This window comes from Puntigrus tetrazona, unplaced genomic scaffold, assembly GCF_018831695.1.
Source record: "Puntigrus tetrazona isolate hp1 unplaced genomic scaffold, ASM1883169v1 S000000798, whole genome shotgun sequence".
In the NCBI taxonomy this organism is placed as follows: domain Eukaryota; kingdom Metazoa; phylum Chordata; class Actinopteri; order Cypriniformes; family Cyprinidae; genus Puntigrus; species Puntigrus tetrazona.
This window is the reverse complement of record NW_025048402.1, coordinates 384,043-411,677: the sequence shown is the minus strand read 5'-3', so window position 1 is coordinate 411,677 and position 27,635 is coordinate 384,043. Positions and strand designations below refer to the sequence as shown.

Here is a 27,635-nt window from a genome sequence, read left to right as displayed (position 1 = left end):
CTAAGGGCCAGTGTATTAGATAAGTAGTGAAAAAACTCAAAAACTTGCAGCACCTGGTATTCCTAGGCAGTCTCCCATCCAAATACTAACTAGGCCAAACTCTGCTTAGCTTCTGAGATCAGACGAGATCAGGTGTGAACAGGGTGGTATGGCCGTGCTGGCCGCTGCAAAAGCCCCTATTTTAAGGTGAGGCACACTAAGTGCCATTATACTAGATAAGTAATGAATGAAATACAAAAAAATACTTCAAAATGAGCTACATTAAAGATAAGAGCATTAGTTAAGTAGTTAAAAACAGTCAAACTCTGTTTAAAGAACAGCTACTTTAAAGGCAATTGAATTAAATAAGCAGTAAGGGAAAGCAAAGAGCTCACAAAAACTTTGGCCACACTAAGGGCCAGTGTATTAGATAAGTAGTGAAAAACTCAAAACTTTCAGCACCTGGTATTCCTAGGCAGTCTCCCATCCAAGTACTAACTAGGCCCAACTCTGCTTAGCTTCTGAGATCAGACGAGATCAGGCGTGAACAGGGTGGTATGGCCGTAAGCAAAAGCTGCTGCAAAAAGCCCCTATTTTAAGGTGAGGCACACTAAGTGCCATTATACTAGATAAGTAATGAATGAAATACAAAAAAATACTTCAAAATGAGCTACATTAAAGATAAGAGCATTAGTTAAGTAGTTAAAAACAGTCAAACTCTGTTTAAAGAACAGCTACTTTAAAGGCAATTGAATTAAATAAGCAGTAAGGGAAAGCAAAGAGCTGGTCAAACTTTGGCCACACTAAGGGCCAGTGTATTAGATAAGTAGTGAAAAAACTCAAAAACTTACAGCACCTGGTATTCCTAGGCAGTCTCCCATCCAAGTACTAACTGGGCCCAACTCTGCTTAGCTTCTGAGATCAGACGAGATCAGGCGTGAACAGGGTGGTATGGCCGTGTTAAAGCTGCTGCAAAAGCCCCTATTTTAAGGTGAGGCACACTAAGTGCCATTATACTAGATAAGTAATGAATGAAATACAAAAAATACTTCAAAATGAGCTACATTAAAGATAAGAGCATTAGTTAAGTAGTTAAAAACAGTCAAACTCTGTTTAAAGAACAGCTACTTTAAAGGCAATTGAATTAAATAAGCAGTAAGGGAAAAGCAAAGAGCTGGTCAAACTTTGGCCACACTAAGGGCCAGTGTATTAGATAAGTAGTGAAAAAACTCAAAAACTTACAGCACCTGGTATTCCTAGGCAGTCTCCCATCCAAGTACTAACTAGGCCCAACTCTGCTTAGCTTCTGAGATCAGGCGTGAACAGGGTGGTATGGCCGTGGCGAAAGCTGCTGCAAAAAGCCCCCTATTTTAAGGTGAGGCACACTAAGTGCCATTATACTAGATAAGTAATGAATGAAATACAAAAAAATACTTCAAAATGAGCTACATTAAAGATAAGAGCATTAGTTAAGTAGTTAAAAACAGTCAAACTCTGTTTAAAGAACAGCTACTTTAAAGGCAATTGAATTAAATAAGCAGTAAGGAAAGCAAAGAGCTGGTCAAACTTTGGCCACACTAAGGGCCAGTGTATTAGATAAGTAGTGAAAAAACTCAAAAACTTACAGCACCTGGTATTCCTAGGCAGTCTCCCATCCAAGTACTAACTAGGCCCAACTCTGCTTAGCTTCTGAGATCAGACAAGATCAGGCGTGAACAGGGTGGGATGGCCGTAAGCGAAAGCTGCTGCAAAAAGCCCCCTATTTTAAGGTGAGGCACACTAAGTGCCATTATACTAGATAAGTAATGAATGAAATACAAAAAAATACTTCAAAATGAGCTACATTAAAGATAAGAGCATTAGTTAAGTAGTTAAAAACAGTCAAACTCTGTTTAAAGAACAGCTACTTTAAAGGCAATTGAATTAAATAAGCAGTAAGGGAAAGCAAAGAGCTGGTCAAACTTTGGCCACACTAAGGGCCAGTGTATTAGATAAGTAGTGAAAAAACTCAAAAACTTACAGCACCTGGTATTCCTAGGCAGTCTCCCATCCAAGTACTAACTAGGCCCAACTCTGCTTAGCTTCTGAGATCAGACGAGATCAGGCGTGAACAGGGTGGGATGGCCGTAAGCAAAAGCTGCTGCAAAAAGCCCCCTATTTTAAGGTGAGGCACACTAAGTGCCATTATACTAGATAAGTAATGAATGAAATACAAAAAATACTTCAAAATGAGCTACATTAAAGATAAGAGCATTAGTTAAGTAGTTAAAAACAGTCAAACTCTGTTTAAAGAACAGCTACTTTAAAGGCAATTGAATTAAATAAGCAGTAAGGGAAAGCAAAGAGCTGGTCAAACTTTGGCCACACTAAGGGCCAGTGTATTAGATGAGTAGTGAAAAAACTCAAAAACTTTCAGCACCTGGTATTCCTAGGCAGTCTCCCATCCAAGTACTAACTAGGCCCAACTCTGCTTAGCTTCTGAGATCAGACAAGATCAGGCGTGAACAGGGTGGGATGGCCGTAAGTAAAAGCTGCTGCAAAAAGCCCCCTATTTTAAGGTGAGGCACACTAAGTGCCATTATACTAGATAAGTAATGAATGAAATACAAAAAATACTTCAAAATGAGCTACATTAAAGATAAGAGCATTAGTTAAGTAGTTAAAAACAGTCAAACTCTGTTTAAAGAACAGCTACTTTAAAGGCAATTGAATTAAATAAGCAGTAAGGGAAAGCAAAGAGCTGGTCAAACTTTGGCCACACTAAGGGCCAGTGTATTAGATAAGTAGTGAAAAACTCAAAACTTACAGCACCTGGTATTCCTAGGCAGTCTCCCATCCAAGTACTAACTAGGCCCAACTCTGCTTAGCTTCTGAGATCAGACGAGATCAGGCGTGAACAGGGTGGTATGGCCGTGCAAAGCTGCTGCAAAAAGCCCCTATTTTAAGGTGAGGCACACTAAGTGCCATTATACTAGATAAGTAATGAATGAAATACAAAAAATAATTCAAAATGAGCTACATTAAAGATAAGAGCATTAGTTAAGTAGTTAAAAACAGTCAAACTCTGTTTAAAGAACAGCTACTTTAAAGGCAATTGAATTAAATAAGTAGTAAGGGAAAGCAAAGAGCTGGTCAAACTTTGGCCACACTAAGGGCCAGTGTATTAGATAAGTAGTGAAAAAACTCAAAAACTTTCAGCACCTGGTATTCCTAGGCAGTCTCCCATCCAAGTTCTAACTAGGCCCAACTCTGCTTAGCTTCTGAGATCAGACGAGATCAGGCGTGAACAGGGTGGGATGGCCGTAAGCAAAGCTGCGCAAAAAGCCCCTATTTTAAGGTGAGGCACACTAAGTGTCATTATACTAGATAAGTAATGAATGAAATACAAAAAATACTTCAAAATGAGCTACATTAAAGATAAGAGCATTAGTTAAGTAGTTAAAAACAGTCAAACTCTGTTTAAAGAACAGCTACTTTAAAGGCAATTGAAATAAATAAGCAGTAAGGGAAAGCAAAGAGCTGGTCAAACTTTGGCCACACTAAGGGCCAGTGTATTAGATAAGTAGTGAAAAAACTCAAAAACTTACAGCACCTGGTATTCCAAGGCAGTCTCCCATCCAAGTACTAACTAGGCCCAACTCTGCTTAGCTTCTGAGATCAGACGAGATCAGGCGTGAACAGGGTGGTATGGCCGTGGCGCTAAGCTGCTGCAAAAAGCCCCTATTTTAAGGTGAGGCACACTAAGTGCCATTATACTAGATAAGTAATGAATGAAATACAAAAATACTTCAAAATGAGCTACATTAAAGATAAGAGCATTAGTTAAGTAGTTAAAAACAGTCAAACTCTGTTTAAAGAACAGCTACTTTAAAGGCAATTGAATTAAATAAGCAGTAAGGGAAAGCAAAGAGCTGGTCAAACTTTGGCCACACTAAGGGCCAGTGTATTAGATAAGTAGTGAAAAACTCAAAAACTTACAGCACCTGGTATTCCTAGGCAGTCTCCCATCCAAGTACTAACTAGGCCCAACTCTGCTTAGCTTCTGAGATCAGACGAGATCAGGCGTGAACAGGGTGGTATGGCCGTAAGCGAAAGCTGCTGCAAAAAGCCCCTATTTTAAGGTGAGGCACACTAAGTGCCATTATACTAGATAAGTAATGAATGAAATACAAAAAATAATTCAAAATGAGCTACATTAAAGATAAGAGCATTAGTTAAGTAGTTAAAAACAGTCAAACTCTGTTTAAAGAACAGCTACTTTAAAGGCAATTGAATTAAATAAGCAGTAAGGGAAAGCATAGAGCTGGTCAAACTTTGGCCACACTAAGGGCCAGTGTATTAGATAAGTAGTGAAAAACTCAAAACTTACAGCACCTGGTATTCCTAGGCAGTCTCCCATCCAAGTACTAACTAGGCCCAACTCTGCTTAGCTTCTGAGATCAGACGAGATCAGGCGTGAACAGGGTGGGATGGCCGTAAGCAAAGCTGCGCAAAAAGCCCCTATTTTAAGGTGAGGCACACTAAGTGCCATTATACTAGATAAGTAATGAATGAAATACAAAAAATACTTCAAAATGAGCTACATTAAAGATAAGAGCATTAGTTAAGTAGTTAAAAACAGTCAAACTCTGTTTAAAGAACAGCTACTTTAAAGGCAATTGAATTAAATAAGCAGTAAGGGAAAGCAAAGAGCTGGTCAAACTTTGGCCACACTAAGGGCCAGTGTATTAGATAAGTAGTGAAAAAACTCAAAAACTTACAGCACCTGGTATTCCTAGGCAGTCTCCCATCCAAGTACTAACTAGGCCCAAATCTGCTTAGCTTCTGAGATCAGACGAGATCAGGCGTAAACAGGGTGGGATGGCCGTAAGCGAAAGCTGCTGCAAAAAGCCCCCTATTTTAAGGTGAGGCACACTAAATGCCATTATACTAGATAAGTAATGAATGAAATACAAAAAATACTTCAAAATGAGCTACATTAAAGATAAGAGCATTAGTTAAGTAGTTAAAAACAGTCAAACTCTGTTTAAAGAACAGCTACTTTAAAGGCAATTGAATTAAATAAGCAGTAAGGGAAAGCAAAGAGCTGGTCAAACTTTGGCCACACTAAGGGCCAGTGTATTAGATAAGTAGTGAAAAAACTCAAAAACTTACAGCACCTGGTATTCCTAGGCAGTCTCCCATCCAAGTACTAACTAGGCCCAACTCTGCTTAGCTTCTGAGATCAGACGAGATCAGGCGTGAACAGGGTGGGATGGCCGTGCTAAAAGCTGCTGCAAAAAGCCCCTATTTTAAGGTGAGGCACACTAAGTGCCATTATACTAGATAAGTAATGAATGAAATACAAAAAATACTTCAAAATGAGCTACATTAAAGATAAGAGCATTAGTTAAGTAGTTAAAAACAGTCAAACTCTGTTTAAAGAACAGCTACTTTAAAGGCAATTGAATTAAATAAGCAGTAAGGGAAAGCAAAGAACTGGTCAAACTTTGGCCACACTAAGGGCCAGTGTATTAGATAAGTAGTGAAAAAACTCAAAAGCTTACAGCACCTGGTATTCCTAGGCAGTCTCCCATCCAAGTACTAACTAGGCCCAACTCTGCTTAGCGTCTGAGATCAGACGAGATCAGGCGTGAACAGGGTGGGATGGCCGTAAGCAAGCTGCTGCAAAAGCCCTATTTTAAGGTGAGGCACACTAAGTGCCATTATACTAGATAAGTAATGAATGAAATACAAAAAAATACTTCAAAATGAGCTACATTAAAGATAAGAGCATTAGTTAAGTAGTTAAAAACAGTCAAACTCTGTTTAAAGAACAGCTACTTTAAAGGCAATTAAATTAAATAAGCAGTAAGGGAAAGCAAAGAGCTGGTCAAACTTTGGCCACACTAAGGGCCAGTGTATTAGATAAGTAGTGAAAAAACTCAAAAACTTAAAGCACCTGGTATTCCTAGGCAGTCTCCCATCCAAGTACTAACTAGGCCCAACTCTGCTTAGCTTCTGAGATCAGACGAGATCAGGCATGAACAGGGTGGGATGGCCGTAAGCGAAAGCTGCTGCAAAAAGCCCCCTATTTTAAGGTGAGGCACACTAAGTGCCATTATACTTGTAGCTGCCCCTTGGTACTCACAAACAAGAGAGACGGAGAGTTTCTGACGGGTGCTTCAAGTTTTCTTTCTTTATTTCGCCGTGAAGAGCGCCATTCAAGCTTAGTTGCGTAGCACCGTGAAACTACACAAAGAAAATCAAAGACAAATAAATACAACTCGTATACAGAATAATATAGTAAATAAAGGTTACAATTACAAAATGCAACAACTAAATCAACTTTACATACCTCGCTCCGCTTTACCAAAGGGTACTAAGTTGAAATTAACTGGAACCAAAGCCTCATTTACTAGAAACAATTTTTTATCTGGGCAAATTTCGGAAGAACATCGACCGTTGCCGCTCTCTGCTGCGCTGACCACCTGCGTTGCCCCGCCCTCCAATGCGTAAGGCACGTAATATGTTCAGAACTAATTTAAAGTGACAGAACCACCAATCAGTCATTTACACTCCCATCAATCATGATATGATGAATCAACAAACTGAAAATGAATCAGAACATGATTTTGAACCATAGTATCACCACCTTTAAGTTTCATGAATGTATGTAATGACTAGAACATTTTGAGATATAATTACTTGATCTGATGTGAGGGTATCACTCAAGTCATTAACAGTCACTCTTCTTCAAGAAGCACCACCAATTTCTGGATGGGCCTTTCAATAATAGTGGGCTTTGAGGGTTGACTGTGTTTATTTGAGAATTTTCGGTCTCCTATTTGTACCTTCACTCGTCTTACAAATCCATCACTCTCCTTGACAGTTTCAACCACTCTGCCTACCTGCCATTGACTTCTTGGGAGTATATCCTCTTTGACGATTCGACATCATTTATTTTGAGATTTCTACGAGGAGTATGCCACTTTTGTCGTGTAGAAATGTTAAGAAGATACTCCTTCTTCCAGCGACTCCAAAACTGCTCAACTAAGTATTGGACTCTGCGCCAACGTTTTGTAGCGTACATGTCGTCTTTGACGAATTTTCCTGGGGGTGGAAGTGCAACATCAGACTTCATCAGTATCAAATGGTTTGGGGTTAGAGGTTCGAGTGAATTTGGATCATTAATCCCATCAACCGTTAGTGGACGACTGTTAACTATTGCAGTTGCTTCATAGAACATCGTTCTAAGTGATGCATCGTCAAGCCTGCCTGGGCACAGAGCGAGTGTGGCATTGAGTACATTTCGCACAGTTCGTATTTGACGCTCCCAGATGCCTCCAGCGTGGCTTGCCGAAGGAGCATTAAAGACAAATTCGCATTGTTTATCTGCAAGAAAAGCTTCCAGAGCTTTGGTGTCAACTTGTTTCAATGACTCTTTAAACTCATTTCTGGCTCCCACAAAGTTGGTACCGTGATCACAATGAAGTTTGCGAACTGCTCCTCTAAGGCTCACAAAACACCTCAAAGCATTGATGAAAGCATCCGTTGTCAAATCTTCAATCATTTCAATATGAACTGCGCGAGATGAGAAACAGGTGAATATTAACCCATACCTCTTGTACTCCTTGCGAGATTTCTTAACGACAAATGGTCCAAAGCAGTCCATGCCACAGAACGTAAAGGGTGCAGATACTTCGACACGCTCTTTGGGAAGTTCTGCCATGCGTTGTTCTTCTGTAGGTCGTCTAAGTTTTCGACACTGCACACACTTGTGTATCAGCTTGGCAACTAACTTGCTGACTCCAATGATCCACAGCCCATTCATTCTAAGCTCCATTTGAGTTTGATTCCGACCCTGATGACAAACCTTGGCATGGTAATGTGACAGAATTAGCTTGGAGATGTAACTATCCTTTGGGAGAATCACAGGATGTTTTAGTTGTTGACTGAGTGATGACATCCTCAATCTTCCACCTACCCGAAGAAGACCTTTGTCCAAAATGGGATCTAGGTGATACAAAGCACTAGTACTTGGAAGAATGTTTCCCTTCTCAATCATTCCCTTTTCTTTGGAGAAGGCTTCCTGCTGAGCAAGTTTGATCACCACTTCAGCAGCTCTTTGACGTTCCTCAACAGTCACATGATCACTGGGGAATTTTTGTTTTGATCCTAGCCTATTTACGTAATACCACTGAGCTGGATCCGTAATGTCCCTTATCATCTGCACACGGTTAGCAACGAATACATGAAATCTTCGTGCTTCGTTGTTGATATAAGCCAGAACGACTTGTGAATCTGTCCAGAAGAACTCTTGGTCAATCTTCATATCAAGCTCTGTTTTCAGCACGACACTCATTTTTGCAGACAAGACAGCCGCCGCAAGCTCTAATCTAGGTATGCTTGTGATTTTTGTAGGTGCAACTCTGGCCTTTGCCATCACCAAACTGCAATGCACTTTATTCTCTGCATTTTTGAACCGGAGATAAGAACAAGACCCATATCCCGTATTACTTGCGTCGGAGAAGTGGTGCAGCTCCGTTCTGATGATTTCACCGTAAGCATTTGGGTGATAACATCTTGGTATGGTGACTTCCTTAAGCTTCTGAAGACCATTTTTCCAATTCTCCCACCGTGAACATAATTCATCTGGAGGCTGATCATCCCATCCTATACCTCTTCGACACAGTTCTTGCAGGATGCTCTTTCCCTGTAGAATGAATGGTGCAACAAATCCAAGTGGGTCGTACAGGGATGCAATAACAGACAAGATACCACGGCAGGTTGATGGCAGATCTTTGAAGCTGATGTTAAAGTTGAAAGTGTCATCCTTTGTTGACCACTGAATGCCAAGTATGTGACCTGTCTGTGTTGCTTCCAAATTTAAGTCGAGGGGCTTGGATGCAATAACCCTTTCTGATGCATCTATGCCGCTGAGAGCTTCATCCTCATTTGAGTTGAATTTATGAAGCCGTAAGCCTCCACGCCTACACAGCGCTTGAGCATCAGCAATCAGTTCTTTGGCTTCATCAACTGAATGAACACTAGTTAACCCATCGTCTACATAGAAGTTCCTTTCAACGAACTTTGCTGCCAATGGGTGATTGGCTTTGTACTGCTGCGCCAGGTACTTCAGACCGAAATTAGCACACCCTGGAGATGACGTAGCGCCGAAGAGGTGGACTGCCATGCGATAGTCTTGAGGCTCTTTCTCCAAGTCTCCACCCTCCCACCATAGAAACCTTAGATAATTGCGTTCATCTGGAGGGACAAAGAACTGGTGAAACATCTTTTCTATGTCACAAGTGAATGCAACCTGTTCCTTTCTGAATCGGCAGAGTACTCCCACTAATGAGTTGATTAAGTCAGGTCCGGTCAGAAGAGCATCGTTTAGAGATATACCGCGAAATTTAGCTGAACAATCGAACACAACCCTCAGCTTATCTGGGTTTTGAGGGTGGTATACCCCATGGTGTGGAATGTACCATACAGTCTCTCCTTCGGATATCACTGGGGCTGGTTCAGCATCGCCTTTGTTAATGCTCTCCTCCATGAAGGCTTTGTAGTGATCAAAATATTGCTTGTTAGACTTGAGTCTTTTCTTGAGATGCTGTAAGCGGGAAGCTGCTAACCTCTTGTTATTTGGTAGTGAGGGTTGGCCGCTACATTTGAAAGGGAGAGGAAGTTCATAATGTCCATTTTCCTTCTGTTTGATATTGGCACTAAGATGCTGTATGAAACGAACATCCTCCTGAGATACACTTTTATTCTCATAGCCTCTCTCATTGAAATCTGACTCTAGAATCCTCAAGACATCGATGGGTGATGGAGCAGGTATTTCTCTAACTGCCACTCTATGGACGAAACTCTGACTTCCCTGTCTGTCTAGGTGTGGATTAGAGAGACCTATAATACTCCAGCCAAGCTTGGTTTTTTGAGCAAAGGGTTCATTTGTACCACCTATAATGACTTCAAGGGAGCTAGAGCTGATGGGCAGTCAAATCCTATCAACAGTCCACCTCGCAATTCTGAACTGGTGGCAATTGGTTAGCCAGATGTTTGAGGTGAGGCCACTGCAATGCCGTTGTCTTGGTTGGAATATAGGATTTGTCAACAGGAATGAAGTCTCTAGTATATGCTTGCCGTAGTTGAATAGAGTTACTTGCTTGAAGTCCTCGAACTTGCAGACCACAAACCCTTTTACTGCCAGTGATAGTATCAACGGATGTCATGGTGCTAAGTCTAAGTTTCACCGGTTGAGTGCTTACATTTAAGTCATCAAGAAGATCATCCAGAATAAACGTTGAGTCGCTTTGGGTGTCCAGCAGAGCATAGGTAAGTACTTCTCTTTGTGGTTCTTCCACTGTAGAAATGAAGACTGGCACGATACTGGACGTAGCAGAAGAACTTTGTGTAAGTGCATGGGTCATGACTTTGTGCAGTTCCTGACTTGCTTGAACCTCTACAGAAGTTTTCCTTAAGTCTTTCGGAGGTACTTTATTTCTTTCTTCATGCAAGCAGGTAGGGTGATTTCGCCTACATGTTCCACATTTATGTCGTCTTTTACAGTCTTTAATGATATGACCCTTTCTGAGACACCCGAAGCAGAGATGATTTTCTTGAATGAAGGCCTTCTTGTCTTCAATGTTTCTTTCTGCAAATGTAGGACATAGGGCAATGCTGTGTTTTTCATCTTTACAGACAAAGCATGATGCCTTTGGTTTAGAACTGAATGTTCCAAGCCTTTTAGAGCTAAAATCTTTCACATCAGCCTTCGTACTGAGAATCTTAGCTCGCTTGGGAAACCTTTCATCTGAGTTTTTCGGATACACAAAAAGTGGGGACGTGATGGGGTTACATACTATTCTGGTTTCCTTTTGCAGGAACTCTGTAAAATGCTTGAAACCTGGATAGTCCCCTGATGCGCCTAGCTCTTCCACCACAATTCGATTCCACTTGCGCACTATCCACTCAGGAAGTTTCTTTAGTAACTTGTGGTTTTCCTCACAATCATTTAGGATGGCTAGTCCTTTAACGTGAGGAGTCGCCTCGACACATCCTCGTAGGAAGTCAGTGAAGTCTCGTAGGGCAGTAGGATCGTTTACCCCAATTTTGGGCCACCTCATCAGTTTGTCTCGAAAAGCCTTTTGCAGTATGAATGAATTCCCATACCTATCTTGCAGGACTTTCCACGCGCATTGGTACGCATCCTCTGAATTTCTGTAGAAATATCCCTCCACTGCCTTGCGAGCTTCTCCAACGAGGTAATTTTTAAGATAGAACATCTTCTCACTAGGTGGAATGGGCTTTCGATCAATAAGGGCCATAAAGGACATTTTCCAATCTATGAATTTCAAAGGATCGCCAGCGAAGATTGTGGGTTCAGGAACGGGCAGTCGATGTGTGCTTAATGAGTCTGCTATTGCTTGAGCTAGAGTAGCATTATGCTGAGGAGACTGGGCTTTATGCTCCTCACAGGAAGCGTGTTGTGGCAAGAACAATTCGGCTTCTGGGTTTAGTTGAAATGTAGGCACTGTTCTTGTAAAGTCAAGGTGAGTGCTAAAGTCTATTTCTTCATCAACGCACTGAATAGTGCCTTCAAGATCATTATACGCTTTAACACGAGCTGCTGCTATCTTTACTTCTTTGTTTACTTGCAACTGATGTAACTGTTTCCTCTCCTCTTCTAGCTTTAGCTGCATTTCAATCTCCTGTTGCTTTATTTCTGCAAGCATCTTAGCTTCACAAAGCTTCCAATCACTCTCCATTTTATTTAGTTTCGTTTGTTGGTCATGGATTTCTTGCATAGCTTTAGCTTGCTCTTGTTTCGCTGCAAGTTCTGCCTCTGCATCAGCTCGTTTACTTGAGATCTTGGAGGACTTTGATTGACTACCTGTTCCCTCGATGACTCTGAAATTACTGTATTTGTTTTTGTGTGTCCAAAGATGGATCCGTACTCATCTTTATTTAGCACTTGTCTCACTCTTTCTTTCACAAGCTCTTCATTATAACCCTCTTCTACAGTTTCCAGCCGTTTACTCAAAAGATCCCTGATTTCAGCAGTCAGTGCAGCACAAGTGTCCATACGATTGACAATGTCTGGAGAAGTAGCATGGTTACGTAATATTGGTTCATAGTGCCGATAAACTGAATCATGTTGGCTTTGAATGTCTTGCTGCAATCTTTCGAGAGTCTCACGTGAACAGAACATTTTCAGTCTTGATCTAGTCTCTTTTGCAGACCCCTTCCAGCCTTTATAAGACTTAAAGAAAGCCTTCTCCTGTTTCTTGGCTTCCTGTTCACGCATCTCCAGACCCTTTTCTGTGAAGCTTCTCTCACGTGAGCTTGATCTGACCTGCTGCACAGGTGGGTTGCTTACTTCTGCTGGGAGTGACCTCTCACCTACTCGTTCGACTGTATGCACAACAGTATCTTCTTCCATGGTCTCCTCTGCTTTTTAGGACTCGGGGAAACTTCGGGTGAATGATACCACTCTCACCAGACCTCTAATATGTAAGCCTCAAAGAATATTAGCAAGCAGGATCAGTGCAAATGCAAATAACAGTATACAACATTCAAAGACAAACTTTCTAAAGAATTCACCAGAAAATTAAAATTTTCACAAAGTGTTGTTAACGAACACTCCACTCACTGTAACTTAAATGCTCGACAGAATCAAGTTCCTTTAAGCAATGCTCTAATTATACTCGAAATAATGTATTTCAATTTTTAAAGTATGAAATAAATGACATGTTTGCTGTATTAATTTTCTTTTCTTTAAGAATATACATTGCTGATATTTGGTCTTCACTTGAAATATTCTTTTTCTTTTTAGGCACTGCAACACAATTCGGGGTGAATGGGTAGCCCGCTTACGCGGTGTGTCTTCTTTAACTCTCCTGTCGCTCAAAGTCTCCGCTGCATCGAGAACGCTGTTATACACGCCACTTCCGACCTTGCTCTTTAAGCTTTTTCCGATGACGTCCGACCGCGGCCTTGCGCGTGGGAAATGGCGCTGTGGCGTTCGCGTTCCATGAAGGCAACGGCGGCGTTGTACTGAATGCGCGCTTCGCTGGCACTTTGAAGGTTTCACTGCTGGCTGCCCCTTGGTGCTCACAAACAAGAGAGACGGAGTTTCTGTGGGTGCTGATTTTCTTTCTGTTTAGCCGTGAAAGAGGCGCCATTCAACAGTTCATGCTTGCGTGAAACTACACAAAAGAAAATCAAAGAACAAATCAAGCTAACTCGTATACAGAATAATATAGTAAATGAGTTACAATTACGAAAAGAAAACAATTGAAAAATTAACATTCAAATAATAACCGGTAAGGAAACAACCACTAAATAAGCAGAGCTTGTATTAACTTGGAAACAATTACAAATGCAACAACTAAAATCAACTTTTTGTCACATAAGCTCCGCTTTGCAAAAAGGAGTACTAAGTTAAATTAACTGGAGACAAAGCCTCATTTACTCGGCTGAATTTTTATCTGGGCAAATTTCGGAAGAACATGTTTTAGCTCTCTGCTGCGTGACCACCTGCGTTGCCCGCCCTCCAATGCGTGAGGCACATGTATATACAGAACTAATTTAAAGTAACTGAACTTTTTGAAATCAGTCATTTACACCTACATAATGAGAATGAGTGTAATTTTCCTCAAGGAGATCTATAACTCACCAACTGATGTGGGAAGAACTGTAGCTAGCGGCTGCATGGTTACAATTTTATCTGTGATAGTATCAATCATACAGAAGTAAAGTAATTCATGAAATCATTACTGCTGCCACTCTTGGGGAATGTTAGCAACATAGTTTCTGTATATCAAGTTTTTGTATTGTATTGGAGTCTGAGGAAGATTACTTGTAATAGGTGCAGAGTTTACAGGTTTAACTATACAGAGTTCACACAAAGACTAGATAGTGATCCCAGGAAATATCATCACTTTACTGCAGAATTTCAACCATATTAACGCATCCATTTCCATGTGACAGTATGTTCCATCCACAGACTTCAGACAGTTTGCTTTTTCTCTCCGTAAATGAAAGACATTTTCTCTTAATTCAGCAAAACAACAACTTTCCCTCATACTCTCCGTTTTGCAGTAAGCTCTCACTATGAACACACACCAACGACTAATCTGTCTGACTCCTCCCCTATTTGCTGCATTGCATTGTAGGTCTTGTAGTTGTTCCGTCTCAAATTATTCAGAGCGGCATATCGCGATAACTCTCTGGGAATTTACTCTTAATAAAAATACAGCCATGTTTAGAAAAAAAATGTTGGCCCAGTATGAGATACTCTGTCCATTTAGTGAAGTTTGCTTTTACAGCGTGAACTGAATGACACATTCTGATATGATAAATTGGGTAGAGCATTTGTTTATTATAAAGCATAAAAAACTAAATGGTTGTTTTTATAGTCATAATAAGTAAAAAGATCATTCACATTGCTACTATAGGCTATATTCAGCAACTTAAATATGGAATTAAAATAACCTATCCATTGAAAATAAAATATAAATGAAATATATGAATGACCAATTTTGCATCACTGTTTATTGCTTTTCAAACTAATTAAATCATAATGCTGATTTTGTTTTAGCACATCAGCAATGCATGCAAGCACAGTAGTGTCCATTTGGAAATGTGAAATGAGTTTTGATTAAATTTTACAAAATATTTGTTGTTTTGAAATGTATTTTGACAGAACACCTAACTAATTGTGCAATTTGAGCACATGTCTTACTAATGTCTGGCTGGTGCTAAAGTACACAACGAGAAATGATAAGAGAATAATCCATTTAATAAACATCCAAGAGATCAAACAGTCAAGGTAGTATAAAACCCAGGGTACAGAAGACACTCGGATTAAAGAAATGACTTTTTACTATAGAGGCAAAATATCTGCTCATTAAATCTGAAACCCAGGCAGCTACCAGACGTGGACAAAATTGTTTGGTACCTTTGGTCAATGAAAGAAAAACTCACAATGGTCACAGAAATAACAATCTGACAAAGTAATAATAGAAATGAGTTCTATAAATGTGTGCTTAATGAAGTCAGACATTGTTTTCAACCATGCTTCAGCAGAATTATTAAAAAAATAAACTCATGAAACAGACCTGGACAAAATGATGGTACCCCTAACTTGCAATATTTTGTTGCGCCAACCTTTTGAGGCAATCACTGCCAATCAAACCTGTAACTGTCAATAGAGACTTCTGCACCTCTCAGCAGGTATTTTGGCCCACTCCTCATGAAACAAACTGCTCCGGTTATTATCCGGTTTGAAAGGTGCCTTTTCCAGACTGCATGTTTCCAGCTCCTTCAAAAAGATGCTCAATAGAAGTTAGAGTCAGGGCTCATAGAAGAGCCACTTTACAATAGTCAATTTTCCTCTTAGCCATTCTTGGGTGTTTTTAAGCGGTGTGTTTTGGGTCATTGTCCTGTTGCAGACCCATGACCTGCGACTGAGACCAAGCTTTCTGACACTGGCTAATTACATTTCTCTCTAGAATTCCTTGATAGTCTTGAGATTTCATTGTACCCCTGCACAAGATTCAAGACACCTGTGCCAGAGCGCAGCAAGCAGCCCAGAACATAACAGAGCCTCCTCCATGTTTCTGATAAAGGACAGTGTTCTTTTCTTGATATACCATTTTCGTCTGTGAACATACAGCTGATGTGCCTTGGCAAAACTTCGATTTTTGTCTCATCACCATCACAGGACATTCTCCCAGAAACTTTGTGGCTTATCCAGCATGTAGTTTGGCATATTCCAGTCGCGCACATGATTCGTTTCCAACAATGAGTATCCTCCTTAGTACGTCTCCTTACTTAGTCCACTTTTGGCTCAAACAGCGGCGGATGGTGCGATCTAACCTGATGTTCACTTGAGCATAGAGGATTCACCTTGAATCTTTGAAGTCTTTCCTAGAGCTCTTTTGGCCCACCATTCGGATTATCGTCTCTTAGATTTGTCATCAATTTTCCTCCTGCGGCCCGTCCAGGGTTGGCTACAGTCCATGGATCTTAAACTTCTGAATAATATATTGCAACTGTAGTCACAGGAACATCTGAATTGCTTGGAGATGGTCTTATAGCCTTTACCTTTAACATGCTTGTCTATAATTTTCTTTCTGATCTCTTGAGACAACTCTCTTTCCCTTTGCTTCCTCTGGTCCATGTCGAGGTGTAGGTACACTGTATCATAAACAACACAGTGATTACACTGGGACCTATACTCGGCCCAATGGCTGATTACAAGGTTATGAGCACTGTGATGCTAATTAAGTGGACACACCTTGGATTAACATGTCCACTTTGGTGCATTATTTTGCCAGTGTTTTTCTAGGGTGCACCATCATTTTTGTCCTTGCCTGTTTATTTGAGTTTATTTTTTTAAATATAATTCTGTTGAAGCATGGTTGAAAAACAATGTCCCCCAGCTTTCATTAGTTTAACATTTATAAATTTTATTTATTATTACTTTTGTCAGATAACAGTTATTTCTGTGACCATTTATGACTTTTTCTTTCATTATTAATTTGTAATTTTGTCACGTCTGCTTATCTTGCAAACTATGACAGCACAACATGGTTCTACTCTGCGATCAGAGCATTCAGCCACATTCGGATCTATATCTTTTTCAGTCAGAGGTAGAAATGTCTAAGCTCAGAAAGTGAATGCTCCTGGCAGATAAATTACATGGATCTGGAGAGACAATATAAGACAAAATGTGTGATTGCTGGCAAGGACAAGGAAATTAATACATTTGTTTATTTACAGAGCTTTTGAAAGAGTTGCTGTATATAGATGAATACCCTCTTGTAAGATCGTACACAGAAGCATTGCATATGCACCAGGTGGCACCAACCTGCCACTGTCTGCTCACTTAGGTAGCAGCTCCACTCTTTTTCAGGACATGACAGCTATCCTCAGAAAGCTGAGGAATATCAGGACCTGATCATCAACCCAGCTAATGAGTCTGTATATTTCTGGATTTTGCTCCCCAAATAGCAAAGCAAACAGCATTCAATAGAGCAAAGTACTGCATGATAAACTGGGGTTGCGTTATGGGACCCATTATTCTAGCAAGTTGAGTACCTTTCAGTGCCACAGAAACTTGTTCAATGATGCAGAAAAGGCCAAAAGGATTCGCCGAGCTGCACTTTGGCACTGGGCGAAGGATGCTGACTGGAAGTAGTTGATATTAACAGTGGTACTCTGGGTAATAAATAACAGGACAATTGTTAAGCCTGATCTGGTTTTGGGGACGATCTTTTTATTTTCTCATTTTAGAAGTATGTGCTTCCCCCACAGAGATTACTTCCTTGTTAGATGTATATCACGCTCCAGTCAAGGGAAGTAAGCAAATCACTATGTTAATGGAAAAGGGTTCTTTCAATGAACAACAAAAGGTGGCGTACAGCTTCAAACTTTAACAAAAGAACACAGAACGTCAAGTTCTTTCCTTTATTTGGATATCACTCTTCCTCGATCTCTACATCATGATTGTGCTCCGCCGAGACAGTTTCCTGGAAGTAGGTGCAAGGATGGAGTGCTGGAGATTTCACCATCCGTTGGAATAGGATGGCGCCGACCCCTAAGAGTCGCCCCGGCGTCTACCTCCACCACGACGGCTGGTTGAGTCTGGATGGGATAGAGGTCGGAGCGAACGGAAGGCGGACTTGAACGAGAGAAAGTGGTCTCAGCCTGCAGGTTCCATCGGAGGACCCTGGGATGAGTAGCTGGAGTAGAAAGTGGCGAGGCGGAGATTTGGCTGTATTGGTTGATGAAACGACGGTTGAAGTTAGCGAATCCCAGGAATTTTTGGAGTTGTTTCACGGGAGGTAGGTGTGGGCCAGTGGTGTACTGAACCCACTTTCTTTGGAGTCCATGCGAACCCCTGAGGTGAGATGATGCTAGCCTAGGAGTAGATTGTAGTTTTGTGGAACTCATTTCTCAGCCTTTAGGTAGAGGTGGTGATAGCGGCGTTTATACTTGGAGGACCTGTTGGACATGATGTTGATGGTCGGATAGGTTGTGCGAAATTATGTAGGAATATGCGTCGATATATGTGATGACTAACCCGGTTGAGCATGTCTGGGAAAATCTCATTCATGAAGTTTTGAAAGATGGAAGAGGAGAGTTGAAGAGTCCATACGGCGTACGGTATTCATAGTGGCGGCGGTGTGAGGCGGTTTCCGTCATCCCCCTTCGTATCTGCGAATCAGATTGTAAAGCACTCCTGGTCTGATTGGTGAAGATTTGCGCCTCGCGGGCTCATAGAGGCGGCTGGTACTGAGAGGTACTTGATATAGCCAAACTTTATTGTGTGTTCATTGAGCTACATTAGTCAATACAGGAGCCTCGCAATGTGCTCCTCCATGGCCTCTCTCTCCGGGACCGAGAGGATAGACTCTGCCCTTGGGCGGTTGGGCTCAGGTAGCAGGTCGTGCTGCAATCACGGGCGGTGGGGAGATGAGTGGCGCTGGTTTTGCTGGAACACATCGGCGCCAAGGTGATATTAGGCTGGAATGGGAGTAGCGGGTTGATTCAGGGCTTTCGTGGACTGGCACAGCAGGGAGTCGAGATGGGGCCTTGATGACAGGGGATAAGAGCATGCTTGGTGACATCTTTGGCTCCGGTGAACGACCTCGCCGTCCTCCAGCTGATGATAGGCATTATAGTTCAAGCCAGGGTCGTCCCAGAACCACATCAAACTATTGACTCCTCCAAGACCAGAAGCGTGATGGTTTCAGAGTAAGGAGACTGCCGATCTGGAGGAGATAGTAGTGGGTTTATGGTACACCATGCCGTTGGTGAGTATTTTCCCCTGTATGGTAGTGATCTTGTACCATGTCTGGATTCCGACGAGGATATGGAGGCTGGCCAGACTGTAGGAAGAGATGAGTCCAGCAGCTCGAATCCCACCAGGACATTCACAGGAAGAGTTGAGGTTTCTCATATTGCTTAGAGTTAGCATGTATATGTAGTGTGGAGAGACCAGAGGGTAGAAGGGTGGTAGTACTCACCAGTGTCAGAATAAGCGGGGTTGAGTCCTTGGCCCAGGAAACACCGAGAGAAAGCTGATGTGGATTCCACCGCTGCGGATAGCCAGTGTGCGGAGCGGAGGATGTATTCGTTGATCAGTGTGTCTTCCTGCCGAAGTTGGAGGAGCTCGTCATGGACGGTGATGCTGCGTGGCCAGTTGGCCGAATACCTCTCGGGTAATGTCCCTCCCAGGAATTTTGAGAGCTCACCTCTAGGACTGTTTACCCGTCCGAGCCTCCCGCCCATTGCAATGCCTACCAGTCAGGAGAGATGATAAAGGCGACTGCCCTTTTCCGTAGTGAAGAGGTGGTGCATCTCCAGGTACAATGAACATTGTAACAAGAAGCCCAGCATGACGTATTCAGTGAATGAGGCTGGGCGTGCTGCTGTCGAGCTAGCCAGTCGAGGTTGCAGCGGGATGGAATCATGTAGCGCCTGGACAGAGTAGCGTGAAGGATTCCAGAGGGAGCTCTCAGGAGCTTCCATCTCCTGTTCCCTTCTTCTCTTTCTCTGAGAGTGATCCTTCTGTCACGCTCCAGTCCAGGAAGTAAGCAGAGTCACTGTAATGGAAAAGGGTTCTTTAATGAACAACAAAGGTGGCGTACAGCTTCAAACTTTAACAAAGAACACAGGAACGTCCAAGTTCTTTCCACTTTATCTGGATATCACTCTCCGGGGAATTCCAACGGGAAGAGCAGACAGTTGACAGGAAGACGGCCGGAGTGCTGGTCGAGTAACCTCAGGATCGCCGTTGGAGAAGTGGTGAGTGTAGTTTATGAAGGGTAGTTGCTGGGAAGGTGGTTGCAGGTGTTGCTGATTAGTACTCGGGTGATTGGGATTGTGTCCATGTGGTGAGTTCGGTGGTGGAAGTGATGACATGACAGTATAACAGATAATAAATGCACTTTCTTGCATTGCTGAGTCAGTGTATATCTATGTAAATATTAATTTTCATATTATGCAGTGCTTTCTGGTACATATCATTTTACTGCAACTTTGCAGAAAAATGCATGTATATTACAATGCTAAATTAATGCTTGAACACCTAGTCACTACGTACCATTATTACACAGTGTAATTCATTTTTAAAATGTGTTCTTAGTTTGATCAGGTTTGTTGCTATTAGCAGACAGTGCTGGAAAACATTACATGCTCTAGTCATATTTGTAATACAAATAAACAAGATAAAGCAATTCAATGCAGACTACCATATTTTATAAACCTGTAATAGTTTGTTTTAAGATAAATTATAGCCAATATATGTGTGGTATGTATGTTTTTATGCACATTTTACTGTAAACACACATACAGTAGTACTAAATCAAAATGTAGACACTATTACTATTTTTTATTTTTTGCTATGCTCATCAATCAGTATTTAATTTGCCAAAAATAAAAACAGTAATTAAAAATGATGAAATATTTTTATGATTTAAAACAATGTTTTCTGTTTTAAAATGTAACTGATTTGTAATCAAATCTGAATTTCCAGCATCACATTACTATCATTTATTCTACTGTTCAAAAGAGTATGGGGTCAAGGTATAACTGATATAAAAGAAGTTGTAATTAAGAAATATGTATATTTTCAAAATCTCAGCAATTGATTCAGTCCATCAATCTCATATAAAATATCTGCAGGATCAGAAAAACATTAAGCAGCTTAATTGTTAACTTGCTGACAATAACCAAATATCAAATCAGCATGTTAAATACGACTCTTGAAAGATCATGTGACTGGTTTAAAGACTGGTGAACATTTAGCATTGAGAGCCTATTTGAGGTTTAATGAGCATACAATCTTTCTGTACGAGAGACATCTTTCAAAACATTTAAAATAGCAGTGTGTCTCTAATATAACTCTATTACTAATAGTAATGTAACCAGTAATGCATATAAAAGACGTTCTCTAAGCTAAATGTAGTAATCAATATAAAAAGCAGCACTCAGTATCTACCATAAGCAGCAGAAGTCCTCAAACACATCTGGGTGTTCATGCGGTCACATGTGGTTTTAACCTGCCAGGACGATCAGCTGTCCTTCCTATCCCTGAAGCGCTGAAAACGTATTGTATTGCATTACGGATGATGGCTTTCCCAAAGACAAAGTAGAACGCTATTATTTGTTAACTTTTGCTTGAACTACTGCAGTAAACTGTTACATATACAGCATTCCATTGCTGTATACATCTCTATTATATGATTTACGTTACTCACTGAACTTATCTGCTGACCACAAGATAGCTTTCACTTAGGCAACTAATGTTTACATAGTGCTTTTTAACAATAGAGACAGTATTTGCTGGAGAATACAGTGTCAGTAATGGGAGATTAAACACTCTTTCAGTTAAAAGGTATTTTTATTATTTAATCCAGGGCATCATTGTCTAGCTCAGTTTAGTTTAAGTAATATCTGTGCAGTCAAATTGACAATAATCCCCTAGAAACAAGTGTCCCCAGTTGGAGACAGCGACGAAACCAATGGAGAAAACGGTGGTGGATCGTCAGGGCCAGCAAAGCCTTCTCTGCTCCACCTAAATATTGTAGAATCCCTCAATTGGTTTACTTTATTTCTCCACTTAGATGTTATTAATATTAATAATTAAATGATCTCAAATAATCTATTATCTTTGTTTCATAGCTTTTTCTCTTGGTTACACTGCTTCCACTAGTGTATGTCTATAGTAGAGATAAAAATATGATTTATCCAATCATATTTCTGCAACTCTTTTTGCTGTAGGTCAAAGAAATCTTCAGAGCAGCTGTCTGTATCTTAAAATCAGTGTATGGGAAAAACTTCATCACTTTTTGAGTTGGCAGCCCCAGATCCATCTTGTAGGCTTAAGATAACATCATCATTTTCTCATTTTTTGATTGTATGATCAGAGTGTGATCATACTTGTTTTCAAAGTATTATTTTTGTTTCTCAGGTTTTGTACAGTGTGTGTTATTGTAGATTTTCAGAGCGCTCTGAATGATACTCCTTCTGTAAATCTAAATACTAAAGTACTGAAATCACCGCAGGGCATCTACTGTGTTGTGCTGTTCTGAAGACTGTGATCACAATTTGATCTCTGATAGCATATCAGAGCATCTCTGATCACCAAAACGGTGAAAACCTGCTTAATTGGTATATAACTCCACCATTTCGATTCTAGACTCCACCAAGTATTACATAGTTCCCAGTCTTTGTGATATGTTTCAGCACATGCATTTCTAGCATTGTTTAGTAAACAGTAAGAGTCTTTATAATTTCAGAACTGACTTTACATAGACTTTACAGAACAGACTTTAAACGTAAAGGAGCAACTGTTTTTAAAGTGCTAGAAAAAAGCATGTTACATCATCAAGGTTTTCTGTGCTGCTGAGAAACTGAGAGAGATAAATCAGAAAATTACTTCTAAAGCAGACTTTTTGTGGAACAAGTGATGGATCTAGCATACTCTGTAACAAGAAGCAGAATTTTCAGTTTTAGGTATATGTGGTTTACACAAGACTGGATGATGATCTGAAATACCATCGCTTGCTGCAGAGGTTCAACATCAGTTACATGGGACCGTATTAAATCTAGATTATGATTTTTAAGCGAATCAGTCTCGTTCTCTTCCTCTGTGTGGGAAGGCCCTCTCAAGAGTTTGTGATCACAGTTTATCATGAGTTTACACGTGACGCTCATGCTGTGCCCTTTCACCACTATTTTTGGTCATTTGACCTAAATTTCCGCCTAATCTGCTTGCAGAGTGGCAGAGATTATCAATAAGCATTATTTTTGTGTTAACGTTGTAAGCTGAGTCTCCGTGACAGAGTCTGGATCTGCTTGCGCCACGCCTAGTTCGGCGTTAGGTCTTATTTTACAGCATCCTGTCGTCCTCTGCCTCTTTGTCGGATTCAGATCCTCATGTTTCAGTGTGTTCTGATAGAATCTTAAATCCTCTCTGAACCAAAGAAAAGAAAATAAATACAATTCTGCTACACAAAACAACAACAAAGACAAACTGGAGTTACTTTTTCAATAAATGTACAATTTGCTTAGCTGAGGATGTGCTTTTTCATCTTTAACATATGCATATATGTTATTCTCATTATTGTAATGCAAACTGTCTTGATTTAAAGTTACAGTGGAACAGGTTTATGAGATTCAGTATAACACTAGAAAAACACAGCGTAGATCTATGTTTTCCAAAACTGAGCATATGCTAATATTCATGTTATCAACTTGTTTTTTGTTCTGTCAGTACTATGAAAACGCTGGAGGTGAGCTGCAGTCAGATGTCTCTGAGCTGGCGTTGTGTGGGGAAGCTTGCAAAGCCTGGCCATCACCTGCTCCATTGAAGGACACCTTGACTTTGACTGTGTTCCTGTAAACAGAGAGTGCCTCGCACGTGTTCAGGGTATTTAATTTACTGCTTGTCTTTGTGCCCCTAATCTCACATTCAAAAAATCTAAAACATTTGCCACAGTTGCACTGGATCCGAGGCCCCGCTGCAAGCGCAGACCAGTCGTGATACTCAAGCACATGTGGTCGTCCTCTCTCTGTTCACCTGTTCCTGATGTAATATGTGCGCCGCCACTTGTAAATTCTATGTCAGCTATTTTTAGCTCTACAATTATGAACACACTGGTTTGCAGTGCAAGCGCTTTAGCATTTCCTGCAGCGCTTCCTTTTATTCTCCTCATTATTTAACGAACTGGTGTTTCCCTGAGGAACAAGCTTTGTGGTCCTTTGATGTCATGAACAGATAGGTCTGATCCAGTCAAGTCTGATTATTAATATTAATTCTATATTATATTATATTTACTTAACTCCTGAGTGAATCCAAATTAACGAATCAAATGACTCCATAACTTAGAGTATCAGATTATTGAAGAAATAATTTCATGTTTCCATAGTTATAATAATAAAGAAATGATTAAAGAGTTTTGTTCACCCACCCAAAAATGACAATTGTGGAATTATTTGCAGTACATGTAATAAAATTTTATCTAACAAAATATTTCTTGCTGAAGCTACTTTTTGTAATGTCATTAACCTATTCGATTATTAATCACCACATCATTGTGGGAAAACAAGATGATGTACCAGCAGCAATTCAAAGGCTTTCCGAGGATTAAGTGCAGCTTTTTAGGGAGCGTAAAGTACAACGTTTAATGGAAACGGAGCCATGATGGCATAAAGAATCAAATTCATGCTGCAGTTCAACACCAGAGGTCACTGGTACTGTAGTATAATTCTGTTCACACTGATTCTGTAGTTTGTAATGGGTTCTGTTTTTTATTATCACTCTCTCTCAATTAATTTGCTAAATTAATGCATTAAAGTGATCAGTAACGCATCAGTTTATTTCAAATAAATACTGACACGCCAGTACTTCATTTAAAGCAGCACCGAAGTGCTGTAATTATAACATTACTGGAGCATCAGATCAGCTGAAGGACCGTGATAACACCCAAAGAACTGAGAAAAGGCCACCGCAGAAATAAAAGCAGCCCTGGTGAATATAATGTTCTTTCCAAAAAAACTTTGGAGCGGTAGTGTATTGATTTGCAAGTTTTATGGATTTTTATCCATAAATCTGTTAATGAACTGATGGATTGTTTCTCGGTGTATTTAGCTGAAGAACATGTCTCTCACTGGAGGTGCAGTTCAGCATGCTGTTAGAAAGCCACTGTCTTAAAGAAGGGGACTCTACAGAACATGCTGGTAAGTCACACACACACACACACACACACACACACACACACTCACCATACACACACACACACACACACACACACACACACACATACACACACACACACACACACACACACACACACTCACACTCACACACACACACACACACACACTCACACACACTCCACACACACACATACACACACACACACACACACACACACACACACACACTCACACACACACACACACATACACACACACACACACACACACACACACACACACATACACACACACACACACACACATCACACACACACACACACTCACACACACACACACACTCACACACACATACACACACACACACACACACACACACACACACACACACACACACATCACACACTCACACACACACACACACACACACACACACACACACACACACACACACACACTCACACACACTCACACACACACACACACTCTCACACACACACACATACACACACACACACACACACACACACACACACACACACATACACACACACACTCACACACACACACACTCACACACACACACACACACTCTGAGGTCTTCTCCTGTGGAACATGAGCATGTGGGACTGCAGATCTTGTACCTGAGAAACATTCACCCAAAATTACAATTCTGGCTTATTTTAACACAGAAAGGAACTGCTTAGCAGAACTTCCCATTGAATGAAAGACAATGATCAGGGCTGTTAAACTCCCATGAAAGCAACAAATAATAATAAAAAAACCCCTCATTGCCTTATGTTTCTGGTTTCTTGAGCTGCTAGGGAACAACTGCCGTTGCATGTCTTATTAAGTCATATAACCCTTTTTGTGTAATTACTAATAACACCATCATCTTCTCAGGTGCCCAGAGTGTGTTTCTGTGTGTCTCCCTCAGGGTGCTATCACTTCTGAAGGAGCGCTTGACCTTACTGTGACCTTCCAGCCCCATCATGAGAGTCTCCATTACAGAGATGTTCTCACAGTGCAGCTCATGAACAAAGTGAGACACATTCATCTTCACCTGACCTTTTCTACACCTGCTCTATCTGTTCTGTATCTTTTATCTGCCTTATATTCAGTTTATTTATTCAAAAGAAAAAAAAAATCATTTGTAGGACTCTTTGGACTCTGCTGAATGATTACATGTCAATATACACATTTAAATAATTAAAACTATCTGTTAACATAATTATGAAATATTAATCTTGACTATGTCTACATTAATCTGGATACAATTTAAAAACAGTGTTTCATTTCAAAAGCTCTCTCTTACTTTATGCTTTAAACACAAGAAAAGCTGACTGAGATGATACACAGAGACCAGACAAAATCATTTCATTAGCAAAACATCTCAACACTTACTAATAATATATTTAAATGCATTTTATTTAATATATTTTCATTTTAAATATAGTCAAAATCTATTAACATATTTACTTACATATTGCTTTGAGACTTTTATATTATAATTATAATTAACCTTCATTTGAACAATTCATTTTTTAAAAACAATAAATGTCTTAATATTTAGCCTAAAATGTGTTTTAATCTCACTATTGATACGGATCATATGAATAATAAAGATATTTCAAGCCTTTATTAATACTTCCACTTTATCACAATCATATACTTCAGCATATCTTTAGTTGGACTTCAGCTCTAATTCTACACAATTTAAAGAGCATTAAGTACTAAATTAGTAGATGTATTATTATTTTTATTATTATGATAGTATCTTGTGAAGTACATAAGTATCTAAATGTATTTTAGTATAGTTGACGTGATATAAATGTATTTCAAATACATTTTAGTATACTTATGTTTCACTAGGGTGGTGACTGATATGAAGATTATACAGAGAAGCACTGTGGAAGAGATTAGCACACAACAGGCAGATGACGTTTCTAGCAGTAAAACATGCTTTACATGACTGAACGTGGTTCATTGTTTAAACTTCCTTCATTTTCACATTCTACGCCATTTCCAATACATCCACTTCATTATGTTTTTACAGGACCAAACATTGCCTTGTAGCCAAAAACCTTTTTAAAACGTATCCAGATTAGATCAGATCCAGACTGTCCAGTTACATGGTGTGTATTTGTTGTTGTTTCTGGTGAATGTGCTGATAGCAAACGCCGTGTGTGTTTGGAGCTCAGAAGGGTTCTTCATGTCAACACAATATGTTTGTCATGTGTGGGGATCCCATAGAAGTCTGTCCTGAAGCACTCATCCAATCAGGACTCATCAAACATGAAGGTACACCTTTTTTTTAAGCATAGTCATGCTAAGGTTCAATTGTCTTCTACAACCTGTCAAACTACATTTAATGTTTAACTTGTGTGCACGTCCAAGTGTTATGCTTGGTTTCATGTAGTCAGATGTTTGATGAATGGCACAAAGTCTGGTTCACATTTAGCTTATTATAGCTCATTCAGGAAGACACCTGACAAACTACAGATTGCTTTTGTGTACTGTCTGAGTCAAGATTATTTGAAATGGATCAATGTTTGTAAGAGTGATTATAAAAGTGTGCATGCTGTTCATATGTTAGGGCTGAACTCTTTTAAGGAGATTTCTTAAACACAGAAGATGCCTTCTACGATGGTCCTGCTCAAACTCACAGCACCAGTTGAACTAGAAACTTGAAACTGAGCAATGTGTTTATTATTTTATGTATTTAATGAGCTGATTGTTATTCTTAATTTCTGTCGTTCTGTCACAAACCTGCACATCTAAAGGTTACAAGTGTTTACTGCTGACACTGAGGAGTGAATATCAAGAGGCAAAGCACTGGTAGCCACACGCAGACTTGAAGTGGGATGTGTCTGCAGCACAAAAACAAGCACAAAAAAGTGGCGTCGACGCAGTGTTATCTGAAGCCATGTTTCAGG

General features: G+C 40.2%; 1 non-coding gene and 14 pseudogenes across 1 annotated transcript; all 15 read right to left on the bottom strand.

Annotated features, from left to right (window-relative positions):
- Window positions 1-41: 41 nt before the first annotated feature.
- LOC122335569 lies at window positions 42-162 on the bottom strand (annotated as a pseudogene).
- Window positions 163-429: 267 nt separating this feature from the next.
- Window positions 430-548, bottom strand: LOC122335528 (annotated as a pseudogene).
- Window positions 549-823: 275 nt separating this feature from the next.
- Window positions 824-942, bottom strand: LOC122335542 (annotated as a pseudogene).
- A 655-nt stretch (window positions 943-1,597) lies between these two features.
- On the bottom strand, window positions 1,598-1,716 carry LOC122335532 (annotated as a pseudogene).
- Window positions 1,717-1,992: 276 nt separating this feature from the next.
- Window positions 1,993-2,111, bottom strand: LOC122335523 (annotated as a pseudogene).
- Window positions 2,112-2,386: 275 nt separating this feature from the next.
- On the bottom strand, window positions 2,387-2,505 carry LOC122335538 (annotated as a pseudogene).
- Window positions 2,506-2,778: 273 nt separating this feature from the next.
- On the bottom strand, window positions 2,779-2,897 carry LOC122335536 (annotated as a pseudogene).
- A 271-nt stretch (window positions 2,898-3,168) lies between these two features.
- On the bottom strand, window positions 3,169-3,287 carry LOC122335557 (annotated as a pseudogene).
- Window positions 3,288-3,559: 272 nt separating this feature from the next.
- LOC122335550 lies at window positions 3,560-3,678 on the bottom strand (annotated as a pseudogene).
- Window positions 3,679-3,950: 272 nt separating this feature from the next.
- On the bottom strand, window positions 3,951-4,069 carry LOC122335517. Its single transcript, XR_006248975.1, has one exon. It is a non-coding gene; the product is annotated as a 5S ribosomal RNA (ribosomal RNA).
- Window positions 4,070-4,341: 272 nt separating this feature from the next.
- Window positions 4,342-4,460, bottom strand: LOC122335522 (annotated as a pseudogene).
- Window positions 4,461-4,732: 272 nt separating this feature from the next.
- On the bottom strand, window positions 4,733-4,851 carry LOC122335534 (annotated as a pseudogene).
- A 275-nt stretch (window positions 4,852-5,126) lies between these two features.
- On the bottom strand, window positions 5,127-5,245 carry LOC122335554 (annotated as a pseudogene).
- Window positions 5,246-5,518: 273 nt separating this feature from the next.
- Window positions 5,519-5,637, bottom strand: LOC122335527 (annotated as a pseudogene).
- Window positions 5,638-5,908: 271 nt separating this feature from the next.
- On the bottom strand, window positions 5,909-6,027 carry LOC122335540 (annotated as a pseudogene).
- Window positions 6,028-27,635: the final 21,608 nt, after the last annotated feature.